Source organism: Schistocerca piceifrons, unplaced genomic scaffold, assembly GCF_021461385.2.
Source record: "Schistocerca piceifrons isolate TAMUIC-IGC-003096 unplaced genomic scaffold, iqSchPice1.1 HiC_scaffold_655, whole genome shotgun sequence".
Lineage (NCBI taxonomy): Eukaryota > Metazoa > Arthropoda > Insecta > Orthoptera > Acrididae > Schistocerca > Schistocerca piceifrons.
The window spans coordinates 19536-43680 of NW_025728900.1; the positions used below are offsets into that span (position 1 = coordinate 19536).

Genomic DNA, 24145 nt, shown 5'->3' on the forward strand with positions numbered 1-24145 from the left:
TGATCGCACGTCAGTGGCTGAGTCAGCGCAAAAAGCTCGCCGTCAATATCAAATGAACTTCTTATTCGATGTGAGCAATTGACACTCTGGTCCGACGCGTTAAAAAAAAAAAATAAAAAAAAAAAAAGTGGCTAGGGTACCTGGCTCTCACCCAGGAGGCGCGGGTTCGATTCCCGGTACCGGAAATGCGCATTTTGTTGCTCCTCTTATGCGACTTGGCCCGACTTAGCTCGACTGACGCTACGCTGACGCTTGCAGAAAACTACGTTAAGTACGATTCGTGGTAACAAGTGACGGCGAGAGCGATGCGACACCTGTCCACCTCTTATCGAGGCACCTAACTGTGGTCAACAAAGCTGGAGGACTGCAAGACATTGCCACGGGGGTTGAATGCAGCTAACCACACTGCTTAGTGTCCTAACAGTGGAGACAGGTTCAAAAAAAAAAAAAAAAAAATGGGTATAATTCCTGCTTAGGGTGCAGGAGGTCCCGGGTTCAAATCCCGGACGAGCCAACGCGTTTTGTGCAAACTGATCGCACGTCAGTGGCTGAGTCAGCGCAAAAAGCTCGCCGTCAATATCAAACGAATTTCTTATTCGACGTGAGCAATTGACACTCTGGTCCGACGCGTGAAGGCGATTACGAAGGTTTCGGGTACAGGTGGTAGCAGATGCATGTTAGTAAGTCTTGCTTAAAGTGATGAAAAAGTGTTTCCGCCCGGGATCGAACCGGGGACCTTCTGCGTGTTAGGCAGACGTGATAACCGCTACACCACGGAAACTGCTTGTGTGCACCGTACTGCACAGACAACTTGTAGTGATGTTGCCATCGTAACTAAAAAATTCAATAAATGTGGTACTTGCAAAACGAAGGGACGTGCGGCAGATCCACACACGAAGTGGCTCATTGGAGGACAATACGACATAGGCAGGAAAATACTGTTCCCGCCCGGGATCGAACCGGGGACCTTCTGCGTGTGAAGCAGACGTGATAACCGCTACACTACGGAAACGACGGACACGACGAGTCCATCCTTTTTCACTCAAACTTGCCTCAGCCTTTCTATCGTCGGCGAATGCACACACGACAGATCTTTTGTCAGCCTGGAACCCATCACAGCCGAGGGCTCAAGAAGTCTTCGGGGTGCTCGAGAGGGTGTCTGCCGTAGCACCCCTAACGAGATAGCGGCGTTTCGCGCAGTCGTTATTGCGAGTCATATCAGCAAAGCAATCACTTTCTCAGCAGCAAGCAGTGCGAGCCCAGCGGCAGCTCTACATGAAGGTACCGACAGCCCAGGAAGGCCGCCCCCATCCCGCCAGCGTACACGAGACTTCCAGGGCACCCTGGACGACATCGAGGGATTGGAATAATTGGCAATCACCGTGTCACAGCGCTCGTTGGTCTAGGGGTATGATTCCTGCTTAGGGTGCAGGAGGTCCCGGGTTCAAATCCCGGACGAGCCCTAGCGTTTTGTGCAAACTGATCGCACGTCAGTGGCTGAGTCAGCGCAAAAAGCTCGCCGTCAATATCAAATGAACTTCTTATTCGATGTGAGCAATTGACACTCTGGTCCGACGCGTTAAAAAAAAAAATAAAAAAAAAAAAAGTGGCTAGGGTACCTGGCTCTCACCCAGGAGGCGCGGGTTCGATTCCCGGTACCGGAAATGCGCATTTTGTTGCTCCTCTTATGCGACTTGGCCCGACTTAGCTCGACTGACGCTACGCTGACGCTTGCAGAAAACTACGTTAAGTACGATTCGTGGTAACAAGTGACGGCGAGAGCGATGCGACACCTGTCCACCTCTTATCGAGGCACCTAACTGTGGTCAACAAAGCTGGAGGACTGCAAGACATTGCCACGGGGGTTGAATGCAGCTAACCACACTGCTTAGTGTCCTAACAGTGGAGACAGGTTCAAAAAAAAAAAAAAAAATGGGTATAATTCCTGCTTAGGGTGCAGGAGGTCCCGGGTTCAAATCCCGGACGAGCCAACGCGTTTTGTGCAAACTGATCGCACGTCAGTGGCTGAGTCAGCGCAAAAAGCTCGCCGTCAATATCAAACGAATTTCTTATTCGACGTGAGCAATTGACACTCTGGTCCGACGCGTGAAGGCGATTACGAAGGTTTCGGGTACAGGTGGTAGCAGATGCATGTTAGTAAGTCTTGCTTAAAGTGATGAAAAAGTGTTTCCGCCCGGGATCGAACCGGGGACCTTCTGCGTGTTAGGCAGACGTGATAACCGCTACACCACGGAAACTGCTTGTGTGCACCGTACTGCACAGACAACTTGTAGTGATGTTGCCATCGTAACTAAAAAATTCAATAAATGTGGTACTTGCAAAACGAAGGGACGTGCGGCAGATCCACACACGAAGTGGCTCATTGGAGGACAATACGACATAGGCAGGAAAATACTGTTCCCGCCCGGGATCGAACCGGGGACCTTCTGCGTGTGAAGCAGACGTGATAACCGCTACACTACGGAAACGACGGACACGACGAGTCCATCCTTTTTCACTCAAACTTGCCTCAGCCTTTCTATCGTCGGCGAATGCACACACGACAGATCTTTTGTCAGCCTGGAACCCATCACAGCCGAGGGCTCAAGAAGTCTTCGGGGTGCTCGAGAGGGTGTCTGCCGTAGCACCCCTAACGAGATAGCGGCGTTTCGCGCAGTCGTTATTGCGAGTCATATCAGCAAAGCAATCACTTTCTCAGCAGCAAGCAGTGCGAGCCCAGCGGCAGCTCTACATGAAGGTACCGACAGCCCAGGAAGGCCGCCCCCATCCCGCCAGCGTACACGAGACTTCCAGGGCACCCTGGACGACATCGAGGGATTGGAATAATTGGCAATCACCGTGTCACAGCGCTCGTTGGTCTAGGGGTATGATTCCTGCTTAGGGTGCAGGAAGTCCCGGGTTCAAATCCCGGACGAGCCCTAGCGTTTTGTGCAAACTGATCGCACGTCAGTGGCTGAGTCAGCGCAAAAAGCTCGCCGTCAATATCAAATGAACTTCTTATTCGATGTGAGCAATTGACACTCTGGTCCGACGCGTTAAAAAAAAAAAATAAAAAAAAAAAAAGTGGCTAGGGTACCTGGCTCTCACCCAGGAGGCGCGGGTTCGATTCCCGGTACCGGAAATGCGCATTTTGTTGCTCCTCTTATGCGACTTGGCCCGACTTAGCTCGACTGACGCTACGCTGACGCTTGCAGAAAACTACGTTAAGTACGATTCGTGGTAACAAGTGACGGCGAGAGCGATGCGACACCTGTCCACCTCTTATCGAGGCACCTAACTGTGGTCAACAAAGCTGGAGGACTGCAAGACATTGCCACGGGGGTTGAATGCAGCTAACCACACTGCTTAGTGTCCTAACAGTGGAGACAGGTTCAAAAAAAAAAAAAAAAAAATGCGTATAATTCCTGCTTAGGGTGCAGGAGGTCCCGGGTTCAAATCCCGGACGAGCCAACGCGTTTTGTGCAAACTGATCGCACGTCAGTGGCTGAGTCAGCGCAAAAAGCTCGCCGTCAATATCAAACGAATTTCTTATTCGACGTGAGCAATTGACACTCTGGTCCGACGCGTGAAGGCGATTACGAAGGTTTCGGGTACAGGTGGTAGCAGATGCATGTTAGTAAGTCTTGCTTAAAGTGATGAAAAAGTGTTTCCGCCCGGGATCGAACCGGGGACCTTCTGCGTGTTAGGCAGACGTGATAACCGCTACACCACGGAAACTGCTTGTGTGCACCGTACTGCACAGACAACTTGTAGTGATGTTGCCATCGTAACTAAAAAATTCAATAAATGTGGTACTTGCAAAACGAAGGGACGTGCGGCAGATCCACACACGAAGTGGCTCATTGGAGGACAATACGACATAGGCAGGAAAATACTGTTCCCGCCCGGGATCGAACCGGGGACCTTCTGCGTGTGAAGCAGACGTGATAACCGCTACACTACGGAAACGACGGACACGACGAGTCCATCCTTTTTCACTCAAACTTGCCTCAGCCTTTCTATCGTCGGCGAATGCACACACGACAGATCTTTTGTCAGCCTGGAACCCATCACAGCCGAGGGCTCAAGAAGTCTTCGGGGTGCTCGAGAGGGTGTCTGCCGTAGCACCCCTAACGAGATAGCGGCGTTTCGCGCAGTCGTTATTGCGAGTCATATCAGCAAAGCAATCACTTTCTCAGCAGCAAGCAGTGCGAGCCCAGCGGCAGCTCTACATGAAGGTACCGACAGCCCAGGAAGGCCGCCCCCATCCCGCCAGCGTACACGAGACTTCCAGGGCACCCTGGACGACATCGAGGGATTGGAATAATTGGCAATCACCGTGTCACAGCGCTCGTTGGTCTAGGGGTATGATTCCTGCTTAGGGTGCAAGAGGTCCCGGGTTCAAATCCCGGACGAGCCCTAGCGTTTTGTGCAAACTGATCGCACGTCAGTGGCTGAGTCAGCGCAAAAAGCTCGCCGTCAATATCAAATGAACTTCTTATTCGATGTGAGCAATTGACACTCTGGTCCGACGCGTTAAAAAAAAAAATAAAAAAAAAAAAAGTGGCTAGGGTACCTGGCTCTCACCCAGGAGGCGCGGGTTCGATTCCCGGTACCGGAAATGCGCATTTTGTTGCTCCTCTTATGCGACTTGGCCCGACTTAGCTCGACTGACGCTACGCTGACGCTTGCAGAAAACTACGTTAAGTACGATTCGTGGTAACAAGTGACGGCGAGAGCGATGCGACACCTGTCCACCTCTTATCGAGGCACCTAACTGTGGTCAACAAAGCTGGAGGACTGCAAGACATTGCCACGGGGGTTGAATGCAGCTAACCACACTGCTTAGTGTCCTAACAGTGGAGACAGGTTCAAAAAAAAAAAAAAAAAAATGGGTATAATTCCTGCTTAGGGTGCAGGAGGTCCCGGGTTCAAATCCCGGACGAGCCAACGCGTTTTGTGCAAACTGATCGCACGTCAGTGGCTGAGTCAGCGCAAAAAGCTCGCCGTCAATATCAAACGAATTTCTTATTCGACGTGAGCAATTGACACTCTGGTCCGACGCGTGAAGGCGATTACGAAGGTTTCGGGTACAGGTGGTAGCAGATGCATGTTAGTAAGTCTTGCTTAAAGTGATGAAAAAGTGTTTCCGCCCGGGATCGAACCGGGGACCTTCTGCGTGTTAGGCAGACGTGATAACCGCTACACCACGGAAACTGCTTGTGTGCACCGTACTGCACAGACAACTTGTAGTGATGTTGCCATCGTAACTAAAAAATTCAATAAATGTGGTACTTGCAAAACGAAGGGACGTGCGGCAGATCCACACACGAAGTGGCTCATTGGAGGACAATACGACATAGGCAGGAAAATACTGTTCCCGCCCGGGATCGAACCGGGGACCTTCTGCGTGTGAAGCAGACGTGATAACCGCTACACTACGGAAACGACGGACACGACGAGTCCATCCTTTTTCACTCAAACTTGCCTCAGCCTTTCTATCGTCGGCGAATGCACACACGACAGATCTTTTGTCAGCCTGGAACCCATCACAGCCGAGGGCTCAAGAAGTCTTCGGGGTGCTCGAGAGGGTGTCTGCCGTAGCACCCCTAACGAGATAGCGGCGTTTCGCGCAGTCGTTATTGCGAGTCATATCAGCAAAGCAATCACTTTCTCAGCAGCAAGCAGTGCGAGCCCAGCGGCAGCTCTACATGAAGGTACCGACAGCCCAGGAAGGCCGCCCCCATCCCGCCAGCGTACACGAGACTTCCAGGGCACCCTGGACGACATCGAGGGATTGGAATAATTGGCAATCACCGTGTCACAGCGCTCGTTGGTCTAGGGGTATGATTCCTGCTTAGGGTGCAGGAGGTCCCGGGTTCAAATCCCGGACGAGCCCTAGCGTTTTGTGCAAACTGATCGCACGTCAGTGGCTGAGTCAGCGCAAAAAGCTCGCCGTCAATATCAAATGAACTTCTTATTCGATGTGAGCAATTGACACTCTGGTCCGACGCGTTAAAAAAAAAAATAAAAAAAAAAAAAGTGGCTAGGGTACCTGGCTCTCACCCAGGAGGCGCGGGTTCGATTCCCGGTACCGGAAATGCGCATTTTGTTGCTCCTCTTATGCGACTTGGCCCGACTTAGCTCGACTGACGCTACGCTGACGCTTGCAGAAAACTACGTTAAGTACGATTCGTGGTAACAAGTGACGGCGAGAGCGATGCGACACCTGTCCACCTCTTATCGAGGCACCTAACTGTGGTCAACAAAGCTGGAGGACTGCAAGACATTGCCACGGGGGTTGAATGCAGCTAACCACACTGCTTAGTGTCCTAACAGTGGAGACAGGTTCAAAAAAAAAAAAAAAAAAAATGGGTATAATTCCTGCTTAGGGTGCAGGAGGTCCCGGGTTCAAATCCCGGACGAGCCAACGCGTTTTGTGCAAACTGATCGCACGTCAGTGGCTGAGTCAGCGCAAAAAGCTCGCCGTCAATATCAAACGAATTTCTTATTCGACGTGAGCAATTGACACTCTGGTCCGACGCGTGAAGGCGATTACGAAGGTTTCGGGTACAGGTGGTAGCAGATGCATGTTAGTAAGTCTTGCTTAAAGTGATGAAAAAGTGTTTCCGCCCGGGATCGAACCGGGGACCTTCTGCGTGTTAGGCAGACGTGATAACCGCTACACCACGGAAACTGCTTGTGTGCACCGTACTGCACAGACAACTTGTAGTGATGTTGCCATCGTAACTAAAAAATTCAATAAATGTGGTACTTGCAAAACGAAGGGACGTGCGGCAGATCCACACACGAAGTGGCTCATTGGAGGACAATACGACATAGGCAGGAAAATACTGTTCCCGCCCGGGATCGAACCGGGGACCTTCTGCGTGTGAAGCAGACGTGATAACCGCTACACTACGGAAACGACGGACACGACGAGTCCATCCTTTTTCACTCAAACTTGCCTCAGCCTTTCTATCGTCGGCGAATGCACACACGACAGATCTTTTGTCAGCCTGGAACCCATCACAGCCGAGGGCTCAAGAAGTCTTCGGGGTGCTCGAGAGGGTGTCTGCCGTAGCACCCCTAACGAGATAGCGGCGTTTCGCGCAGTCGTTATTGCGAGTCATATCAGCAAAGCAATCACTTTCTCAGCAGCAAGCAGTGCGAGCCCAGCGGCAGCTCTACATGAAGGTACCGACAGCCCAGGAAGGCCGCCCCCATCCCGCCAGCGTACACGAGACTTCCAGGGCACCCTGGACGACATCGAGGGATTGGAATAATTGGCAATCACCGTGTCACAGCGCTCGTTGGTCTAGGGGTATGATTCCTGCTTAGGGTGCAGGAGGTCCCGGGTTCAAATCCCGGACGAGCCCTAGCGTTTTGTGCAAACTGATCGCACGTCAGTGGCTGAGTCAGCGCAAAAAGCTCGCCGTCAATATCAAATGAACTTCTTATTCGATGTGAGCAATTGACACTCTGGTCCGACGCGTTAAAAAAAAAAATAAAAAAAAAAAAAGTGGCTAGGGTACCTGGCTCTCACCCAGGAGGCGCGGGTTCGATTCCCGGTACCGGAAATGCGCATTTTGTTGCTCCTCTTATGCGACTTGGCCCGACTTAGCTCGACTGACGCTACGCTGACGCTTGCAGAAAACTACGTTAAGTACGATTCGTGGTAACAAGTGACGGCGAGAGCGATGCGACACCTGTCCACCTCTTATCGAGGCACCTAACTGTGGTCAACAAAGCTGGAGGACTGCAAGACATTGCCACGGGGGTTGAATGCAGCTAACCACACTGCTTAGTGTCCTAACAGTGGAGACAGGTTCAAAAAAAAAAAAAAAAAAAATGGGTATAATTCCTGCTTAGGGTGCAGGAGGTCCCGGGTTCAAATCCCGGACGAGCCAACGCGTTTTGTGCAAACTGATCGCACGTCAGTGGCTGAGTCAGCGCAAAAAGCTCGCCGTCAATATCAAACGAATTTCTTATTCGACGTGAGCAATTGACACTCTGGTCCGACGCGTGAAGGCGATTACGAAGGTTTCGGGTACAGGTGGTAGCAGATGCATGTTAGTAAGTCTTGCTTAAAGTGATGAAAAAGTGTTTCCGCCCGGGATCGAACCGGGGACCTTCTGCGTGTTAGGCAGACGTGATAACCGCTACACCACGGAAACTGCTTGTGTGCACCGTACTGCACAGACAACTTGTAGTGATGTTGCCATCGTAACTAAAAAATTCAATAAATGTGGTACTTGCAAAACGAAGGGACGTGCGGCAGATCCACACACGAAGTGGCTCATTGGAGGACAATACGACATAGGCAGGAAAATACTGTTCCCGCCCGGGATCGAACCGGGGACCTTCTGCGTGTGAAGCAGACGTGATAACCGCTACACTACGGAAACGACGGACACGACGAGTCCATCCTTTTTCACTCAAACTTGCCTCAGCCTTTCTATCGTCGGCGAATGCACACACGACAGATCTTTTGTCAGCCTGGAACCCATCACAGCCGAGGGCTCAAGAAGTCTTCGGGGTGCTCGAGAGGGTGTCTGCCGTAGCACCCCTAACGAGATAGCGGCGTTTCGCGCAGTCGTTATTGCGAGTCATATCAGCAAAGCAATCACTTTCTCAGCAGCAAGCAGTGCGAGCCCAGCGGCAGCTCTACATGAAGGTACCGACAGCCCAGGAAGGCCGCCCCCATCCCGCCAGCGTACACGAGACTTCCAGGGCACCCTGGACGACATCGAGGGATTGGAATAATTGGCAATCACCGTGTCACAGCGCTCGTTGGTCTAGGGGTATGATTCCTGCTTAGGGTGCAGGAGGTCCCGGGTTCAAATCCCGGACGAGCCCTAGCGTTTTGTGCAAACTGATCGCACGTCAGTGGCTGAGTCAGCGCAAAAAGCTCGCCGTCAATATCAAATGAACTTCTTATTCGATGTGAGCAATTGACACTCTGGTCCGACGCGTTAAAAAAAAAAATAAAAAAAAACAAAGTGGCTAGGGTACCTGGCTCTCACCCAGGAGGCGCGGGTTCGATTCCCGGTACCGGAAATGCGCATTTTGTTGCTCCTCTTATGCGACTTGGCCCGACTTAGCTCGACTGACGCTACGCTGACGCTTGCAGAAAACTACGTTAAGTACGATTCGTGGTAACAAGTGACGGCGAGAGCGATGCGACACCTGTCCACCTCTTATCGAGGCACCTAACTGTGGTCAACAAAGCTGGAGGACTGCAAGACATTGCCACGGGGGTTGAATGCAGCTAACCACACTGCTTAGTGTCCTAACAGTGGAGACAGGTTCAAAAAAAAAAAAAAAAAAAATGGGTATAATTCCTGCTTAGGGTGCAGGAGGTCCCGGGTTCAAATCCCGGACGAGCCAACGCGTTTTGTGCAAACTGATCGCACGTCAGTGGCTGAGTCAGCGCAAAAAGCTCGCCGTCAATATCAAACGAATTTCTTATTCGACGTGAGCAATTGACACTCTGGTCCGACGCGTGAAGGCGATTACGAAGGTTTCGGGTACAGGTGGTAGCAGATGCATGTTAGTAAGTCTTGCTTAAAGTGATGAAAAAGTGTTTCCGCCCGGGATCGAACCGGGGACCTTCTGCGTGTTAGGCAGACGTGATAACCGCTACACCACGGAAACTGCTTGTGTGCACCGTACTGCACAGACAACTTGTAGTGATGTTGCCATCGTAACTAAAAAATTCAATAAATGTGGTACTTGCAAAACGAAGGGACGTGCGGCAGATCCACACACGAAGTGGCTCATTGGAGGACAATACGACATAGGCAGGAAAATACTGTTCCCGCCCGGGATCGAACCGGGGACCTTCTGCGTGTGAAGCAGACGTGATAACCGCTACACTACGGAAACGACGGACACGACGAGTCCATCCTTTTTCACTCAAACTTGCCTCAGCCTTTCTATCGTCGGCGAATGCACACACGACAGATCTTTTGTCAGCCTGGAACCCATCACAGCCGAGGGCTCAAGAAGTCTTCGGGGTGCTCGAGAGGGTGTCTGCCGTAGCACCCCTAACGAGATAGCGGCGTTTCGCGCAGTCGTTATTGCGAGTCATATCAGCAAAGCAATCACTTTCTCAGCAGCAAGCAGTGCGAGCCCAGCGGCAGCTCTACATGAAGGTACCGACAGCCCAGGAAGGCCGCCCCCATCCCGCCAGCGTACACGAGACTTCCAGGGCACCCTGGACGACATCGAGGGATTGGAATAATTGGCAATCACCGTGTCACAGCGCTCGTTGGTCTAGGGGTATGATTCCTGCTTAGGGTGCAGGAGGTCCCGGGTTCAAATCCCGGACGAGCCCTAGCGTTTTGTGCAAACTGATCGCACGTCAGTGGCTGAGTCAGCGCAAAAAGCTCGCCGTCAATATCAAATGAACTTCTTATTCGATGTGAGCAATTGACACTCTGGTCCGACGCGTTAAAAAAAAAAAATAAAAAAAAAAAAAGTGGCTAGGGTACCTGGCTCTCACCCAGGAGGCGCGGGTTCGATTCCCGGTACCGGAAATGCGCATTTTGTTGCTCCTCTTATGCGACTTGGCCCGACTTAGCTCGACTGACGCTACGCTGACGCTTGCAGAAAACTACGTTAAGTACGATTCGTGGTAACAAGTGACGGCGAGAGCGATGCGACACCTGTCCACCTCTTATCGAGGCACCTAACTGTGGTCAACAAAGCTGGAGGACTGCAAGACATTGCCACGGGGGTTGAATGCAGCTAACCACACTGCTTAGTGTCCTAACAGTGGAGACAGGTTCAAAAAAAAAAAAAAAAAAATGGGTATAATTCCTGCTTAGGGTGCAGGAGGTCCCGGGTTCAAATCCCGGACGAGCCAACGCGTTTTGTGCAAACTGATCGCACGTCAGTGGCTGAGTCAGCGCAAAAAGCTCGCCGTCAATATCAAACGAATTTCTTATTCGACGTGAGCAATTGACACTCTGGTCCGACGCGTGAAGGCGATTACGAAGGTTTCGGGTACAGGTGGTAGCAGATGCATGTTAGTAAGTCTTGCTTAAAGTGATGAAAAAGTGTTTCCGCCCGGGATCGAACCGGGGACCTTCTGCGTGTTAGGCAGACGTGATAACCGCTACACCACGGAAACTGCTTGTGTGCACCGTACTGCACAGACAACTTGTAGTGATGTTGCCATCGTAACTAAAAAATTCAATAAATGTGGTACTTGCAAAACGAAGGGACGTGCGGCAGATCCACACACGAAGTGGCTCATTGGAGGACAATACGACATAGGCAGGAAAATACTGTTCCCGCCCGGGATCGAACCGGGGACCTTCTGCGTGTGAAGCAGACGTGATAACCGCTACACTACGGAAACGACGGACACGACGAGTCCATCCTTTTTCACTCAAACTTGCCTCAGCCTTTCTATCGTCGGCGAATGCACACACGACAGATCTTTTGTCAGCCTGGAACCCATCACAGCCGAGGGCTCAAGAAGTCTTCGGGGTGCTCGAGAGGGTGTCTGCCGTAGCACCCCTAACGAGATAGCGGCGTTTCGCGCAGTCGTTATTGCGAGTCATATCAGCAAAGCAATCACTTTCTCAGCAGCAAGCAGTGCGAGCCCAGCGGCAGCTCTACATGAAGGTACCGACAGCCCAGGAAGGCCGCCCCCATCCCGCCAGCGTACACGAGACTTCCAGGGCACCCTGGACGACATCGAGGGATTGGAATAATTGGCAATCACCGTGTCACAGCGCTCGTTGGTCTAGGGGTATGATTCCTGCTTAGGGTGCAGGAGGTCCCGGGTTCAAATCCCGGACGAGCCCTAGCGTTTTGTGCAAACTGATCGCACGTCAGTGGCTGAGTCAGCGCAAAAAGCTCGCCGTCAATATCAAATGAACTTCTTATTCGATGTGAGCAATTGACACTCTGGTCCGACGCGTTAAAAAAAAAAATAAAAAAAAAAAAAGTGGCTAGGGTACCTGGCTCTCACCCAGGAGGCGCGGGTTCGATTCCCGGTACCGGAAATGCGCATTTTGTTGCTCCTCTTATGCGACTTGGCCCGACTTAGCTCGACTGACGCTACGCTGACGCTTGCAGAAAACTACGTTAAGTACGATTCGTGGTAACAAGTGACGGCGAGAGCGATGCGACACCTGTCCACCTCTTATCGAGGCACCTAACTGTGGTCAACAAAGCTGGAGGACTGCAAGACATTGCCACGGGGGTTGAATGCAGCTAACCACACTGCTTAGTGTCCTAACAGTGGAGACAGGTTCAAAAAAAAAAAAAAAAAAAATGGGTATAATTCCTGCTTAGGGTGCAGGAGGTCCCGGGTTCAAATCCCGGACGAGCCAACGCGTTTTGTGCAAACTGATCGCACGTCAGTGGCTGAGTCAGCGCAAAAAGCTCGCCGTCAATATCAAACGAATTTCTTATTCGACGTGAGCAATTGACACTCTGGTCCGACGCGTGAAGGCGATTACGAAGGTTTCGGGTACAGGTGGTAGCAGATGCATGTTAGTAAGTCTTGCTTAAAGTGATGAAAAAGTGTTTCCGCCCGGGATCGAACCGGGGACCTTCTGCGTGTTAGGCAGACGTGATAACCGCTACACCACGGAAACTGCTTGTGTGCACCGTACTGCACAGACAACTTGTAGTGATGTTGCCATCGTAACTAAAAAATTCAATAAATGTGGTACTTGCAAAACGAAGGGACGTGCGGCAGATCCACACACGAAGTGGCTCATTGGAGGACAATACGACATAGGCAGGAAAATACTGTTCCCGCCCGGGATCGAACCGGGGACCTTCTGCGTGTGAAGCAGACGTGATAACCGCTACACTACGGAAACGACGGACACGACGAGTCCATCCTTTTTCACTCAAACTTGCCTCAGCCTTTCTATCGTCGGCGAATGCACACACGACAGATCTTTTGTCAGCCTGGAACCCATCACAGCCGAGGGCTCAAGAAGTCTTCGGGGTGCTCGAGAGGGTGTCTGCCGTAGCACCCCTAACGAGATAGCGGCGTTTCGCGCAGTCGTTATTGCGAGTCATATCAGCAAAGCAATCACTTTCTCAGCAGCAAGCAGTGCGAGCCCAGCGGCAGCTCTACATGAAGGTACCGACAGCCCAGGAAGGCCGCCCCCATCCCGCCAGCGTACACGAGACTTCCAGGGCACCCTGGACGACATCGAGGGATTGGAATAATTGGCAATCACCGTGTCACAGCGCTCGTTGGTCTAGGGGTATGATTCCTGCTTAGGGTGCAGGAAGTCCCGGGTTCAAATCCCGGACGAGCCCTAGCGTTTTGTGCAAACTGATCGCACGTCAGTGGCTGAGTCAGCGCAAAAAGCTCGCCGTCAATATCAAATGAACTTCTTATTCGATGTGAGCAATTGACACTCTGGTCCGACGCGTTAAAAAAAAAAAATAAAAAAAAAAAAAGTGGCTAGGGTACCTGGCTCTCACCCAGGAGGCGCGGGTTCGATTCCCGGTACCGGAAATGCGCATTTTGTTGCTCCTCTTATGCGACTTGGCCCGACTTAGCTCGACTGACGCTACGCTGACGCTTGCAGAAAACTACGTTAAGTACGATTCGTGGTAACAAGTGACGGCGAGAGCGATGCGACACCTGTCCACCTCTTATCGAGGCACCTAACTGTGGTCAACAAAGCTGGAGGACTGCAAGACATTGCCACGGGGGTTGAATGCAGCTAACCACACTGCTTAGTGTCCTAACAGTGGAGACAGGTTCAAAAAAAAAAAAAAAAAAAATGGGTATAATTCCTGCTTAGGGTGCAGGAGGTCCCGGGTTCAAATCCCGGACGAGCCAACGCGTTTTGTGCAAACTGATCGCACGTCAGTGGCTGAGTCAGCGCAAAAAGCTCGCCGTCAATATCAAACGAATTTCTTATTCGACGTGAGCAATTGACACTCTGGTCCGACGCGTGAAGGCGATTACGAAGGTTTCGGGTACAGGTGGTAGCAGATGCATGTTAGTAAGTCTTGCTTAAAGTGATGAAAAAGTGTTTCCGCCCGGGATCGAACCGGGGACCTTCTGCGTGTTAGGCAGACGTGATAACCGCTACACCACGGAAACTGCTTGTGTGCACCGTACTGCACAGACAACTTGTAGTGATGTTGCCATCGTAACTAAAAAATTCAATAAATGTGGTACTTGCAAAACGAAGGGACGTGCGGCAGATCCACACACGAAGTGGCTCATTGGAGGACAATACGACATAGGCAGGAAAATACTGTTCCCGCCCGGGATCGAACCGGGGACCTTCTGCGTGTGAAGCAGACGTGATAACCGCTACACTACGGAAACGACGGACACGACGAGTCCATCCTTTTTCACTCAAACTTGCCTCAGCCTTTCTATCGTCGGCGAATGCACACACGACAGATCTTTTGTCAGCCTGGAACCCATCACAGCCGAGGGCTCAAGAAGTCTTCGGGGTGCTCGAGAGGGTGTCTGCCGTAGCACCCCTAACGAGATAGCGGCGTTTCGCGCAGTCGTTATTGCGAGTCATATCAGCAAAGCAATCACTTTCTCAGCAGCAAGCAGTGCGAGCCCAGCGGCAGCTCTACATGAAGGTACCGACAGCCCAGGAAGGCCGCCCCCATCCCGCCAGCGTACACGAGACTTCCAGGGCACCCTGGACGACATCGAGGGATTGGAATAATTGGCAATCACCGTGTCACAGCGCTCGTTGGTCTAGGGGTATGATTCCTGCTTAGGGTGCAGGAGGTCCCGGGTTCAAATCCCGGACGAGCCCTAGCGTTTTGTGCAAACTGATCGCACGTCAGTGGCTGAGTCAGCGCAAAAAGCTCGCCGTCAATATCAAATGAACTTCTTATTCGATGTGAGCAATTGACACTCTGGTCCGACGCGTTAAAAAAAAAAAAATAAAAAAAAAAAAAGTGGCTAGGGTACCTGGCTCTCACCCAGGAGGCGCGGGTTCGATTCCCGGTACCGGAAATGCGCATTTTGTTGCTCCTCTTATGCGACTTGGCCCGACTTAGCTCGACTGACGCTACGCTGACGCTTGCAGAAAACTACGTTAAGTACGATTCGTGGTAACAAGTGACGGCGAGAGCGATGCGACACCTGTCCACCTCTTATCGAGGCACCTAACTGTGGTCAACAAAGCTGGAGGACTGCAAGACATTGCCACGGGGGTTGAATGCAGCTAACCACACTGCTTAGTGTCCTAACAGTGGAGACAGGTTCAAAAAAAAAAAAAAAAAAATGGGTATAATTCCTGCTTAGGGTGCAGGAGGTCCCGGGTTCAAATCCCGGACGAGCCAACGCGTTTTGTGCAAACTGATCGCACGTCAGTGGCTGAGTCAGCGCAAAAAGCTCGCCGTCAATATCAAACGAATTTCTTATTCGACGTGAGCAATTGACACTCTGGTCCGACGCGTGAAGGCGATTACGAAGGTTTCGGGTACAGGTGGTAGCAGATGCATGTTAGTAAGTCTTGCTTAAAGTGATGAAAAAGTGTTTCCGCCCGGGATCGAACCGGGGACCTTCTGCGTGTTAGGCAGACGTGATAACCGCTACACCACGGAAACTGCTTGTGTGCACCGTACTGCACAGACAACTTGTAGTGATGTTGCCATCGTAACTAAAAAATTCAATAAATGTGGTACTTGCAAAACGAAGGGACGTGCGGCAGATCCACACACGAAGTGGCTCATTGGAGGACAATACGACATAGGCAGGAAAATACTGTTCCCGCCCGGGATCGAACCGGGGACCTTCTGCGTGTGAAGCAGACGTGATAACCGCTACACTACGGAAACGACGGACACGACGAGTCCATCCTTTTTCACTCAAACTTGCCTCAGCCTTTCTATCGTCGGCGAATGCACACACGACAGATCTTTTGTCAGCCTGGAACCCATCACAGCCGAGGGCTCAAGAAGTCTTCGGGGTGCTCGAGAGGGTGTCTGCCGTAGCACCCCTAACGAGATAGCGGCGTTTCGCGCAGTCGTTATTGCGAGTCATATCAGCAAAGCAATCACTTTCTCAGCAGCAAGCAGTGCGAGCCCAGCGGCAGCTCTACATGAAGGTACCGACAGCCCAGGAAGGCCGCCCCCATCCCGCCAGCGTACACGAGACTTCCAGGGCACCCTGGACGACATCGAGGGATTGGAATAATTGGCAATCACCGTGTCACAGCGCTCGTTGGTCTAGGGGTATGATTCCTGCTTAGGGTGCAGGAGGTCCCGGGTTCAAATCCCGGACGAGCCCTAGCGTTTTGTGCAAACTGATCGCACGTCAGTGGCTGAGTCAGCGCAAAAAGCTCGCCGTCAATATCAAATGAACTTCTTATTCGATGTGAGCAATTGACACTCTGGTCCGACGCGTTAAAAAAAAAAAATAAAAAAAAAAAAGTGGCTAGGGTACCTGGCTCTCACCCAGGAGGCGCGGGTTCGATTCCCGGTACCGGAAATGCGCATTTTGTTGCTCCTCTTATGCGACTTGGCCCGACTTAGCTCGACTGACGCTACGCTGACGCTTGCAGAAAACTACGTTAAGTACGATTCGTGGTAACAAGTGACGGCGAGAGCGATGCGACACCTGTCCACCTCTTATCGAGGCACCTAACTGTGGTCAACAAAGCTGGAGGACTGCAAGACATTGCCACGGGGGTTGAATGCAGCTAACCACACTGCTTAGTGTCCTAACAGTGGAGACAGGTTCAAAAAAAAAAAAAAAAAAATGGGTATAATTCCTGCTTAGGGTGCAGGAGGTCCCGGGTTCAAATCCCGGACGAGCCAACGCGTTTTGTGCAAACTGATCGCACGTCAGTGGCTGAGTCAGCGCAAAAAGCTCGCCGTCAATATCAAACGAATTTCTTATTCGACGTGAGCAATTGACACTCTGGTCCGACGCGTGAAGGCGATTACGAAGGTTTCGGGTACAGGTGGTAGCAGATGCATGTTAGTAAGTCTTGCTTAAAGTGATGAAAAAGTGTTTCCGCCCGGGATCGAACCGGGGACCTTCTGCGTGTTAGGCAGACGTGATAACCGCTACACCACGGAAACTGCTTGTGTGCACCGTACTGCACAGACAACTTGTAGTGATGTTGCCATCGTAACTAAAAAATTCAATAAATGTGGTACTTGCAAAACGAAGGGACGTGCGGCAGATCCACACACGAAGTGGCTCATTGGAGGACAATACGACATAGGCAGGAAAATACTGTTCCCGCCCGGGATCGAACCGGGGACCTTCTGCGTGTGAAGCAGACGTGATAACCGCTACACTACGGAAACGACGGACACGACGAGTCCATCCTTTTTCACTCAAACTTGCCTCAGCCTTTCTATCGTCGGCGAATGCACACACGACAGATCTTTTGTCAGCCTGGAACCCATCACAGCCGAGGGCTCAAGAAGTCTTCGGGGTGCTCGAGAGGGTGTCTGCCGTAGCACCCCTAACGAGATAGCGGCGTTTCGCGCAGTCGTTATTGCGAGTCATATCAGCAAAGCAATCACTTTCTCAGCAGCAAGCAGTGCGAGCCCAGCGGCAGCTCTACATGAAGGTACCGACAGCCCAGGAAGGCCGCCCCCATCCCGCCAGCGTACACGAGACTTCCAGGGCACCCTGGACGACATCGAGGGATTGGAATAATTGGCAATCACCGTGTCACAGCGCTCGTTGGTCTAGGGGTATGATTCCTGCTTAGGGTGCAGGAGGTCCCGGGTTCAAATCCCGGACGAGCCCTAGCGTTTTGTGCAAACTGATCGCACGTCAGTGGCTGAGTCAGCGCAAAAAGCTCGCCGTCAATATCAAATGAACTTCTTATTCGATGTGAGCAATTGACACTCTGGTCCGACGCGTTAAAAAAAAAAATAAAAAAAAAAAAAGTGGCTAGGGTACCTGGCTCTCACCCAGGAGGCGCGGGTTCGATTCCCGGTACCGGAAATGCGCATTTTGTTGCTCCTCTTATGCGACTTGGCCCGACTTAGCTCGACTGACGCTACGCTGACGCTTGCAGAAAACTACGTTAAGTACGATTCGTGGTAACAAGTGACGGCGAGAGCGATGCGACACCTGTCCACCTCTTATCGAGGCACCTAACTGTGGTCAACAAAGCTGGAGGACTGCAAGACATTGCCACGGGGGTTGAATGCAGCTAACCACACTGCTTAGTGTCCTAACAGTGGAGACAGGTTCAAAAAAAAAAAAAAAAAATGGGTATAATTCCTGCTTAGGGTGCAGGAGGTCCCGGGTTCAAATCCCGGACGAGCCAACGCGTTTTGTGCAAACTGATCGCACGTCAGTGGCTGAGTCAGCGCAAAAAGCTCGCCGTCAATATCAAACGAATTTCTTATTCGACGTGAGCAATTGACACTCTGGTCCGACGCGTGAAGGCGATTACGAAGGTTTCGGGTACAGGTGGTAGCAGATGCATGTTAGTAAGTCTTGCTTAAAGTGATGAAAAAGTGTTTCCGCCCGGGATCGAACCGGGGACCTTCTGCGTGTTAGGCAGACGTGATAACCGCTACACCACGGAAACTGCTTGTGTGCACCGTACTGCACAGACAACTTGTAGTGATGTTGCCATCGTAACTAAAAAATTCAATAAATGTGGTACTTGCAAAACGAAGGGACGTGCGGCAGATCCACACACGAAGTGGCTCATTGGAGGACAATACGACATAGGCAGGAAAATACTGTTCCCGCCCGGGATCGAACCGGGGACCTTCTGCGTGTGAAGCAGACGTGATAACCGCTACACTACGGAAACGACGGACACGACGAGTCCATCCTTTTTCACTCAAACTTGCCTCAGCCTTTCTATCGTCGGCGAATGCACACACGACAGATCTTTTGTCAGCCTGGAACCCATCACAGCCGAGGGCTCAAGAAGTCTTCGGGGTGCTCGAGAGGGTGTCTGCCGTAGCACCCCTAACGAGATAGCGGCGTTTCGCGCAGTCGTTATTGCGAGTCATATCAGCAAAGCAATCACTTTCTCAGCAGCAAGCAGTGCGAGCCCAGCGGCAGCTCTACATGAAGGTACCGACAGCCCAGGAAGGCCGCCCCCATCCCGCCAGCGTACACGAGACTTCCAGGGCACCCTGGACGACATCGAGGGATTGGAATAATTGGCAATCACCGTGTCACAGCGCTCGTTGGTCTAGGGGTATGATTCCTGCTTAGGGTGCAGGAAGTCCCGGGTTCAAATCCCGGACGAGCCCTAGCGTTTTGTGCAAACTGATCGCACGTCAGTGGCTGAGTCAGCGCAAAAAGCTCGAAGTCAATATCAAATGAACTTCTTATTCGATGTGAGCAATTGACACTCTGGTCCGACGCGTTAAAAAAAAAAAATAAAAAAAAAAAAAGTGGCTAGGGTACCTGGCTCTCACCCAGGAGGCGCGGGTTCGATTCCCGGTACCGGAAATGCGCATTTTGTTGCTCCTCTTATGCGACTTGGCCCGACTTAGCTCGACTGACGCTACGCTGACGCTTGCAGAAAACTACGTTAAGTACGATTCGTGGTAACAAGTGACGGCGAGAGCGATGCGACACCTGTCCACCTCTTATCGAGGCACCTAACTGTGGTCAACAAAGCTGGAGGACTGCAAGACATTGCCACGGGGGTTGAATGCAGCTAACCACACTGCTTAGTGTCCTAACAGTGGAGACAGGTTCAAAAAAAAAAAAAAAAAAAATGGGTATAATTCCTGCTTAGGGTGCAGGAGGTCCCGGGTTCAAATCCCGGACGAGCCAACGCGTTTTGTGCAAACTGATCGCACGTCAGTGGCTGAGTCAGCGCAAAAAGCTCGCCGTCAATATCAAACGAATTTCTTATTCGACGTGAGCAATTGACACTCTGGTCCGACGCGTGAAGGCGATTACGAAGGTTTCGGGTACAGGTGGTAGCAGATGCATGTTAGTAAGTCTTGCTTAAAGTGATGAAAAAGTGTTTCCGCCCGGGATCGAACCGGGGACCTTCTGCGTGTTAGGCAGACGTGATAACCGCTACACCACGGAAACTGCTTGTGTGCACCGTACTGCACAGACAACTTGTAGTGATGTTGCCATCGTAACTAAAAAATTCAATAAATGTGGTACTTGCAAAACGAAGGGACGTGCGGCAGATCCACACACGAAGTGGCTCATTGGAGGACAATACGACATAGGCAGGAAAATACTGTTCCCGCCCGGGATCGAACCGGGGACCTTCTGCGTGTGAAGCAGACGTGATAACCGCTACACTACGGAAACGACGGACACGACGAGTCCATCCTTTTTCACTCAAACTTGCCTCAGCCTTTCTATCGTCGGCGAATGCACACACGACAGATCTTTTGTCAGCCTGGAACCCATCACAGCCGAGGGCTCAAGAAGTCTTCGGGGTGCTCGAGAGGGTGTCTGCCGTAGCACCCCTAACGAGATAGCGGCGTTTCGCGCAGTCGTTATTGCGAGTCATATCAGCAAAGCAATCACTTTCTCAGCAGCAAGCAGTGCGAGCCCAGCGGCAGCTCTACATGAAGGTACCGACAGCCAGGAAGGCCGCCCCCATCCCGCCAGCGTACACGAGACTTCCAGGGCACCCTGGACGACATCGAGGGATTGGAATAATTGGCAATCACCGTGTCACAGCGCTCGTTGGTCTAGGGGTATGATTCCTGCTTAGGGTGCAGGAGGTCCCGGGTTCAAATCCCGGACGAGCCCTAGCGTTTTGTGCAAACTGATCGCACGTCAGTGGCTGAGTCAGCGCAAAAAGCTCGCCGTCAATATCAAATGAACTTCTTATTCGATGTGAGCAATTGACACTCTGGTCCGACGCGTTAAAAAAAAAAATAAAAAAAAAAAAAGTGGCTAGGGTACCTGGCTCTCACCCAGGAGGCGCGGGTTCGATTCCCGGTACCGGAAATGCGCATTTTGTTGCTCCTCTTATGCGACTTGGCCCGACTTAGCTCGACTGACGCTACGCTGACGCTTGCAGAAAACTACGTTAAGTACGATTCGTGGTAACAAGTGACGGCGAGAGCGATGCGACACCTGTCCACCTCTTATCGAGGCACCTAACTGTGGTCAACAAAGCTGGAGGACTGCAAGACATTGCCACGGGGGTTGAATGCAGCTAACCACACTGCTTAGTGTCCTAACAGTGGAGACAGGTTCAAAAAAAAAAAAAAAAAATGGGTATAATTCCTGCTTAGGGTGCAGGAGGTCCCGGGTTCAAATCCCGGACGAGCCAACGCGTTTTGTGCAAAACTGATCGCACGTCAGTGGCTGAGTCAGCGCAAAAAGCTCGCCGTCAATATCAAACGAATTTCTTATTCGACGTGAGCAATTGACACTCTGGTCCGACGCGTGAAGGCGATTACGAAGGTTTCGGGTACAGGTGGTAGCAGATGCATGTTAGTAAGTCTTGCTTAAAGTGATGAAAAAGTGTTTCCGCCCGGGATCGAACCGGGGACCTTCTGCGTGTTAGGCAGACGTGATAACCGCTACACCACGGAAACTGCTTGTGTGCACCGTACTGCACAGACAACTTGTAGTGATGTTGCCATCGTAACTAAAAAATTCAATAAATGTGGTACTTGCAAAACGAAGGGACGTGCGGCAGATCCACACACGAAGTGGCTCATTGGAGGACAATACGACATAGGCAGGAAAATACTGTTCCCGCCCGGGATCGAACCGGGGACCTTCTGCGTGTGAAGCAGACGTGATAACCGCTACACTACGGAAACGACGGACACGACGAGTCCATCCTTTTTCACTCAAACTTGCCTCAGCCTTTCTATCGTCGGCGAATGCACACACGACAGATCTTTTGTCAGCCTGGAACCCATCACAGCCGAGGGCTCAAGAAGTCTTCGGGGTGCTCGAGAGGGTGTCTGCCGTAGCACCCCTAACGAGATAGCGGCGTTTCGCGCAGTCCGTTATTGCGAGTCATATCAGCAAAGCAATCACTTTCTCAGCAGCAAGCAGTGCGAGCCCAGCGGCAGCTCTACATGAAGGTACCGACAGCCCAGGAAGGCCGCCCCCATCCCGCCAGCGTACACGAGACTTCCAGGGCACCCTGGACGACATCGAGGGATTGGAATAATTGGCAATCACCGTGTCACAGCGCTCGTTGGTCTAGGGGTATGATTCCTGCTTAGGGTGCAGGAAGTCCGGGTTCAAATCCCGGACGAGCCCTAGCGTTTTGTGCAAACTGATCGCACGTCAGTGGCTGAGTCAGCGCAAAAAGCTCGCCGTCAATATCAAATGAACTTCTTATTCGATGTGAGCAATTGACACTCTGGTCCGACGCGTTAAAAAAAAAAAATAAAAAAAAAAAAAGTGGCTAGGGTACCTGGCTCTCACCAGGAGGCGCGGGTCGATTCCGGTACCGGAAATGCGCATTTTGTTGCTCCTCTTATGCGACTTGGCCCGACTTAGCTCGACTGACGCTACGCTGACGCTTGCAGAAAACTACGTTAAGTACGATTCGTGGTAACAAGTGACGGCGAGAGCGATGCGACACCTGTCCACCTCTTATCGAGGCACCTAACTGTGGTCAACAAAGCTGGAGGACTGCAAGACATTGCCACGGGGGTTGAATGCAGCTAACCACACTGCTTAGTGTCCTAACAGTGGAGACAGGTTCAAAAAAAAAAAAAAAAAAAATGGGTATAATTCCTGCTTAGGGTGCAGGAGGTCCCGGGTTCAAATCCCGGACGAGCCAACGCGTTTTGTGCAAACTGATCGCACGTCAGTGGCTGAGTCAGCGCAAAAAGCTCGCCGTCAATATCAAACGAATTTCTTATTCGACGTGAGCAATTGACACTCTGGTCCGACGCGTGAAGGCGATTACGAAGGTTTCGGGTACAGGTGGTAGCAGATGCATGTTAGTAAGTCTTGCTTAAAGTGATGAAAAAGTGTTTCCGCCCGGGATCGAACCGGGGACCTTCTGCGTGTTAGGCAGACGTGATAACCGCTACACCACGGAAACTGCTTGTGTGCACCGTACTGCACAGACAACTTGTAGTGATGTTGCCATCGTAACTAAAAAATTCAATAAATGTGGTACTTGCAAAACGAAGGACGTGCGGCAGATCCACACACGAAGTGGCTCATTGGAGGACAATACGACATAGGCAGGAAAATACTGTTCCCGCCCGGGATCGAACCGGGGACCTTCTGCGTGTGAAGCAGACGTGATAACCGCTACACTACGGAAACGACGGACACGACGAGTCCATCCTTTTTCACTCAAACTTGCCTCAGCCTTTCTATCGTCGGCGAATGCACACACGACAGATCTTTTGTCAGCCTGGAACCCATCACAGCCGAGGGCTCAAGAAGTCTTCGGGGTGCTCGAGAGGGTGTCTGCCGTAGCACCCCTAACGAGATAGCGGCGTTTCGCGCAGTCGTTATTGCGAGTCATATCAGCAAAGCAATCACTTTCTCAGCAGCAAGCAGTGCGAGCCCAGCGGCAGCTCTACATGAAGGTACCGACAGCCCAGGAAGGCCGCCCCCATCCCGCCAGCGTACACGAGACTTCCAGGGCACCCTGGACGACATCGAGGGATTGGAATAATTGGCAATCACCGTGTCACAGCGCTCGTTGGTCTAGGGGTATGATTCCTGCTTAAGGTGCAGGAGGTCCCGGGTTCAAATCCCGGACGAGCCCTAGCGTTTTGTGCAAACTGATCGCACGTCAGTGGCTGAGTCAGCGCAAAAAGCTCGCCGTCAATATCAAATGAACTTCTTATTCGATGTGAGCAATTGACACTCTGGTCCGACGCGTTAAAAAAAAAAATAAAAAAAAACAAAGTGGCTAGGGTACCTGGCTCTCACCCAGGAGGCGCGGGTTCGATTCCCGGTACCGGAAATGCGCATTTTGTTGCTCCTCTTATGCGACTTGGCCCGACTTAGCTCGACTGACGCTACGCTGACGCTTGCAGAAAACTACGTTAAGTACGATTCGTGGTAACAAGTGACGGCGAGAGCGATGCGACACCTGTCCACCTCTTATCGAGGCACCTAACTGTGGTCAACAAAGCTGGAGGACTGCAAGACATTGCCACGGGGGTTGAATGCAGCTAACCACACTGCTTAGTGTCCTAACAGTGGAGACAGGTTCAAAAAAAAAAAAAAAAAAATGGGTATAATTCCTGCTTA

The 24145-nt window shown here is 51.5% G+C and overlaps 43 non-coding genes across 43 annotated transcripts; 11 read left to right on the forward strand and 32 right to left on the reverse strand.

Annotated features, from left to right (window-relative positions):
• Positions 1–708: 708 nt before the first annotated feature.
• Trnav-aac lies at positions 709–781 on the reverse strand. The gene has a single exon. It is a non-coding gene; the product is annotated as a tRNA-Val (tRNA).
• A 158-nt stretch (positions 782–939) lies between these two features.
• Trnav-cac lies at positions 940–1012 on the reverse strand. Its single transcript has one exon. It is a non-coding gene; the product is annotated as a tRNA-Val (tRNA).
• A 379-nt stretch (positions 1013–1391) lies between these two features.
• On the forward strand, positions 1392–1465 carry Trnap-agg. Its single transcript has one exon. It is a non-coding gene; the product is annotated as a tRNA-Pro (tRNA).
• Positions 1466–2185: 720 nt separating this feature from the next.
• Positions 2186–2258, reverse strand: Trnav-aac. Its single transcript has one exon. It is a non-coding gene; the product is annotated as a tRNA-Val (tRNA).
• Positions 2259–2416: 158 nt separating this feature from the next.
• Trnav-cac lies at positions 2417–2489 on the reverse strand. The gene has a single exon. It is a non-coding gene; the product is annotated as a tRNA-Val (tRNA).
• Positions 2490–3665: 1176 nt separating this feature from the next.
• Trnav-aac lies at positions 3666–3738 on the reverse strand. Its single transcript has one exon. It is a non-coding gene; the product is annotated as a tRNA-Val (tRNA).
• A 158-nt stretch (positions 3739–3896) lies between these two features.
• On the reverse strand, positions 3897–3969 carry Trnav-cac. The gene has a single exon. It is a non-coding gene; the product is annotated as a tRNA-Val (tRNA).
• Positions 3970–5144: 1175 nt separating this feature from the next.
• On the reverse strand, positions 5145–5217 carry Trnav-aac. The gene has a single exon. It is a non-coding gene; the product is annotated as a tRNA-Val (tRNA).
• Positions 5218–5375: 158 nt separating this feature from the next.
• Positions 5376–5448, reverse strand: Trnav-cac. The gene has a single exon. It is a non-coding gene; the product is annotated as a tRNA-Val (tRNA).
• A 379-nt stretch (positions 5449–5827) lies between these two features.
• Trnap-agg lies at positions 5828–5901 on the forward strand. Its single transcript has one exon. It is a non-coding gene; the product is annotated as a tRNA-Pro (tRNA).
• Positions 5902–6624: 723 nt separating this feature from the next.
• Positions 6625–6697, reverse strand: Trnav-aac. The gene has a single exon. It is a non-coding gene; the product is annotated as a tRNA-Val (tRNA).
• Positions 6698–6855: 158 nt separating this feature from the next.
• Positions 6856–6928, reverse strand: Trnav-cac. The gene has a single exon. It is a non-coding gene; the product is annotated as a tRNA-Val (tRNA).
• A 379-nt stretch (positions 6929–7307) lies between these two features.
• Positions 7308–7381, forward strand: Trnap-agg. The gene has a single exon. It is a non-coding gene; the product is annotated as a tRNA-Pro (tRNA).
• Positions 7382–8104: 723 nt separating this feature from the next.
• On the reverse strand, positions 8105–8177 carry Trnav-aac. Its single transcript has one exon. It is a non-coding gene; the product is annotated as a tRNA-Val (tRNA).
• A 158-nt stretch (positions 8178–8335) lies between these two features.
• Trnav-cac lies at positions 8336–8408 on the reverse strand. The gene has a single exon. It is a non-coding gene; the product is annotated as a tRNA-Val (tRNA).
• Positions 8409–8787: 379 nt separating this feature from the next.
• Positions 8788–8861, forward strand: Trnap-agg. The gene has a single exon. It is a non-coding gene; the product is annotated as a tRNA-Pro (tRNA).
• Positions 8862–9584: 723 nt separating this feature from the next.
• Positions 9585–9657, reverse strand: Trnav-aac. Its single transcript has one exon. It is a non-coding gene; the product is annotated as a tRNA-Val (tRNA).
• A 158-nt stretch (positions 9658–9815) lies between these two features.
• On the reverse strand, positions 9816–9888 carry Trnav-cac. Its single transcript has one exon. It is a non-coding gene; the product is annotated as a tRNA-Val (tRNA).
• A 379-nt stretch (positions 9889–10267) lies between these two features.
• Positions 10268–10341, forward strand: Trnap-agg. Its single transcript has one exon. It is a non-coding gene; the product is annotated as a tRNA-Pro (tRNA).
• Positions 10342–11064: 723 nt separating this feature from the next.
• Positions 11065–11137, reverse strand: Trnav-aac. The gene has a single exon. It is a non-coding gene; the product is annotated as a tRNA-Val (tRNA).
• Positions 11138–11295: 158 nt separating this feature from the next.
• Positions 11296–11368, reverse strand: Trnav-cac. Its single transcript has one exon. It is a non-coding gene; the product is annotated as a tRNA-Val (tRNA).
• Positions 11369–11747: 379 nt separating this feature from the next.
• On the forward strand, positions 11748–11821 carry Trnap-agg. Its single transcript has one exon. It is a non-coding gene; the product is annotated as a tRNA-Pro (tRNA).
• Positions 11822–12544: 723 nt separating this feature from the next.
• Positions 12545–12617, reverse strand: Trnav-aac. The gene has a single exon. It is a non-coding gene; the product is annotated as a tRNA-Val (tRNA).
• Positions 12618–12775: 158 nt separating this feature from the next.
• Positions 12776–12848, reverse strand: Trnav-cac. Its single transcript has one exon. It is a non-coding gene; the product is annotated as a tRNA-Val (tRNA).
• A 1177-nt stretch (positions 12849–14025) lies between these two features.
• Positions 14026–14098, reverse strand: Trnav-aac. The gene has a single exon. It is a non-coding gene; the product is annotated as a tRNA-Val (tRNA).
• A 158-nt stretch (positions 14099–14256) lies between these two features.
• Positions 14257–14329, reverse strand: Trnav-cac. The gene has a single exon. It is a non-coding gene; the product is annotated as a tRNA-Val (tRNA).
• A 379-nt stretch (positions 14330–14708) lies between these two features.
• Trnap-agg lies at positions 14709–14782 on the forward strand. The gene has a single exon. It is a non-coding gene; the product is annotated as a tRNA-Pro (tRNA).
• Positions 14783–15506: 724 nt separating this feature from the next.
• Positions 15507–15579, reverse strand: Trnav-aac. The gene has a single exon. It is a non-coding gene; the product is annotated as a tRNA-Val (tRNA).
• A 158-nt stretch (positions 15580–15737) lies between these two features.
• Trnav-cac lies at positions 15738–15810 on the reverse strand. The gene has a single exon. It is a non-coding gene; the product is annotated as a tRNA-Val (tRNA).
• A 379-nt stretch (positions 15811–16189) lies between these two features.
• Trnap-agg lies at positions 16190–16263 on the forward strand. Its single transcript has one exon. It is a non-coding gene; the product is annotated as a tRNA-Pro (tRNA).
• A 722-nt stretch (positions 16264–16985) lies between these two features.
• On the reverse strand, positions 16986–17058 carry Trnav-aac. The gene has a single exon. It is a non-coding gene; the product is annotated as a tRNA-Val (tRNA).
• A 158-nt stretch (positions 17059–17216) lies between these two features.
• On the reverse strand, positions 17217–17289 carry Trnav-cac. Its single transcript has one exon. It is a non-coding gene; the product is annotated as a tRNA-Val (tRNA).
• Positions 17290–17668: 379 nt separating this feature from the next.
• On the forward strand, positions 17669–17742 carry Trnap-agg. Its single transcript has one exon. It is a non-coding gene; the product is annotated as a tRNA-Pro (tRNA).
• A 721-nt stretch (positions 17743–18463) lies between these two features.
• Positions 18464–18536, reverse strand: Trnav-aac. Its single transcript has one exon. It is a non-coding gene; the product is annotated as a tRNA-Val (tRNA).
• Positions 18537–18694: 158 nt separating this feature from the next.
• Trnav-cac lies at positions 18695–18767 on the reverse strand. Its single transcript has one exon. It is a non-coding gene; the product is annotated as a tRNA-Val (tRNA).
• A 1177-nt stretch (positions 18768–19944) lies between these two features.
• Positions 19945–20017, reverse strand: Trnav-aac. Its single transcript has one exon. It is a non-coding gene; the product is annotated as a tRNA-Val (tRNA).
• Positions 20018–20175: 158 nt separating this feature from the next.
• Trnav-cac lies at positions 20176–20248 on the reverse strand. The gene has a single exon. It is a non-coding gene; the product is annotated as a tRNA-Val (tRNA).
• A 378-nt stretch (positions 20249–20626) lies between these two features.
• Positions 20627–20700, forward strand: Trnap-agg. The gene has a single exon. It is a non-coding gene; the product is annotated as a tRNA-Pro (tRNA).
• A 722-nt stretch (positions 20701–21422) lies between these two features.
• On the reverse strand, positions 21423–21495 carry Trnav-aac. The gene has a single exon. It is a non-coding gene; the product is annotated as a tRNA-Val (tRNA).
• Positions 21496–21653: 158 nt separating this feature from the next.
• On the reverse strand, positions 21654–21726 carry Trnav-cac. The gene has a single exon. It is a non-coding gene; the product is annotated as a tRNA-Val (tRNA).
• A 1174-nt stretch (positions 21727–22900) lies between these two features.
• On the reverse strand, positions 22901–22973 carry Trnav-aac. The gene has a single exon. It is a non-coding gene; the product is annotated as a tRNA-Val (tRNA).
• Positions 22974–23130: 157 nt separating this feature from the next.
• Positions 23131–23203, reverse strand: Trnav-cac. The gene has a single exon. It is a non-coding gene; the product is annotated as a tRNA-Val (tRNA).
• A 379-nt stretch (positions 23204–23582) lies between these two features.
• Positions 23583–23656, forward strand: Trnal-aag. The gene has a single exon. It is a non-coding gene; the product is annotated as a tRNA-Leu (tRNA).
• Positions 23657–24145: the final 489 nt, after the last annotated feature.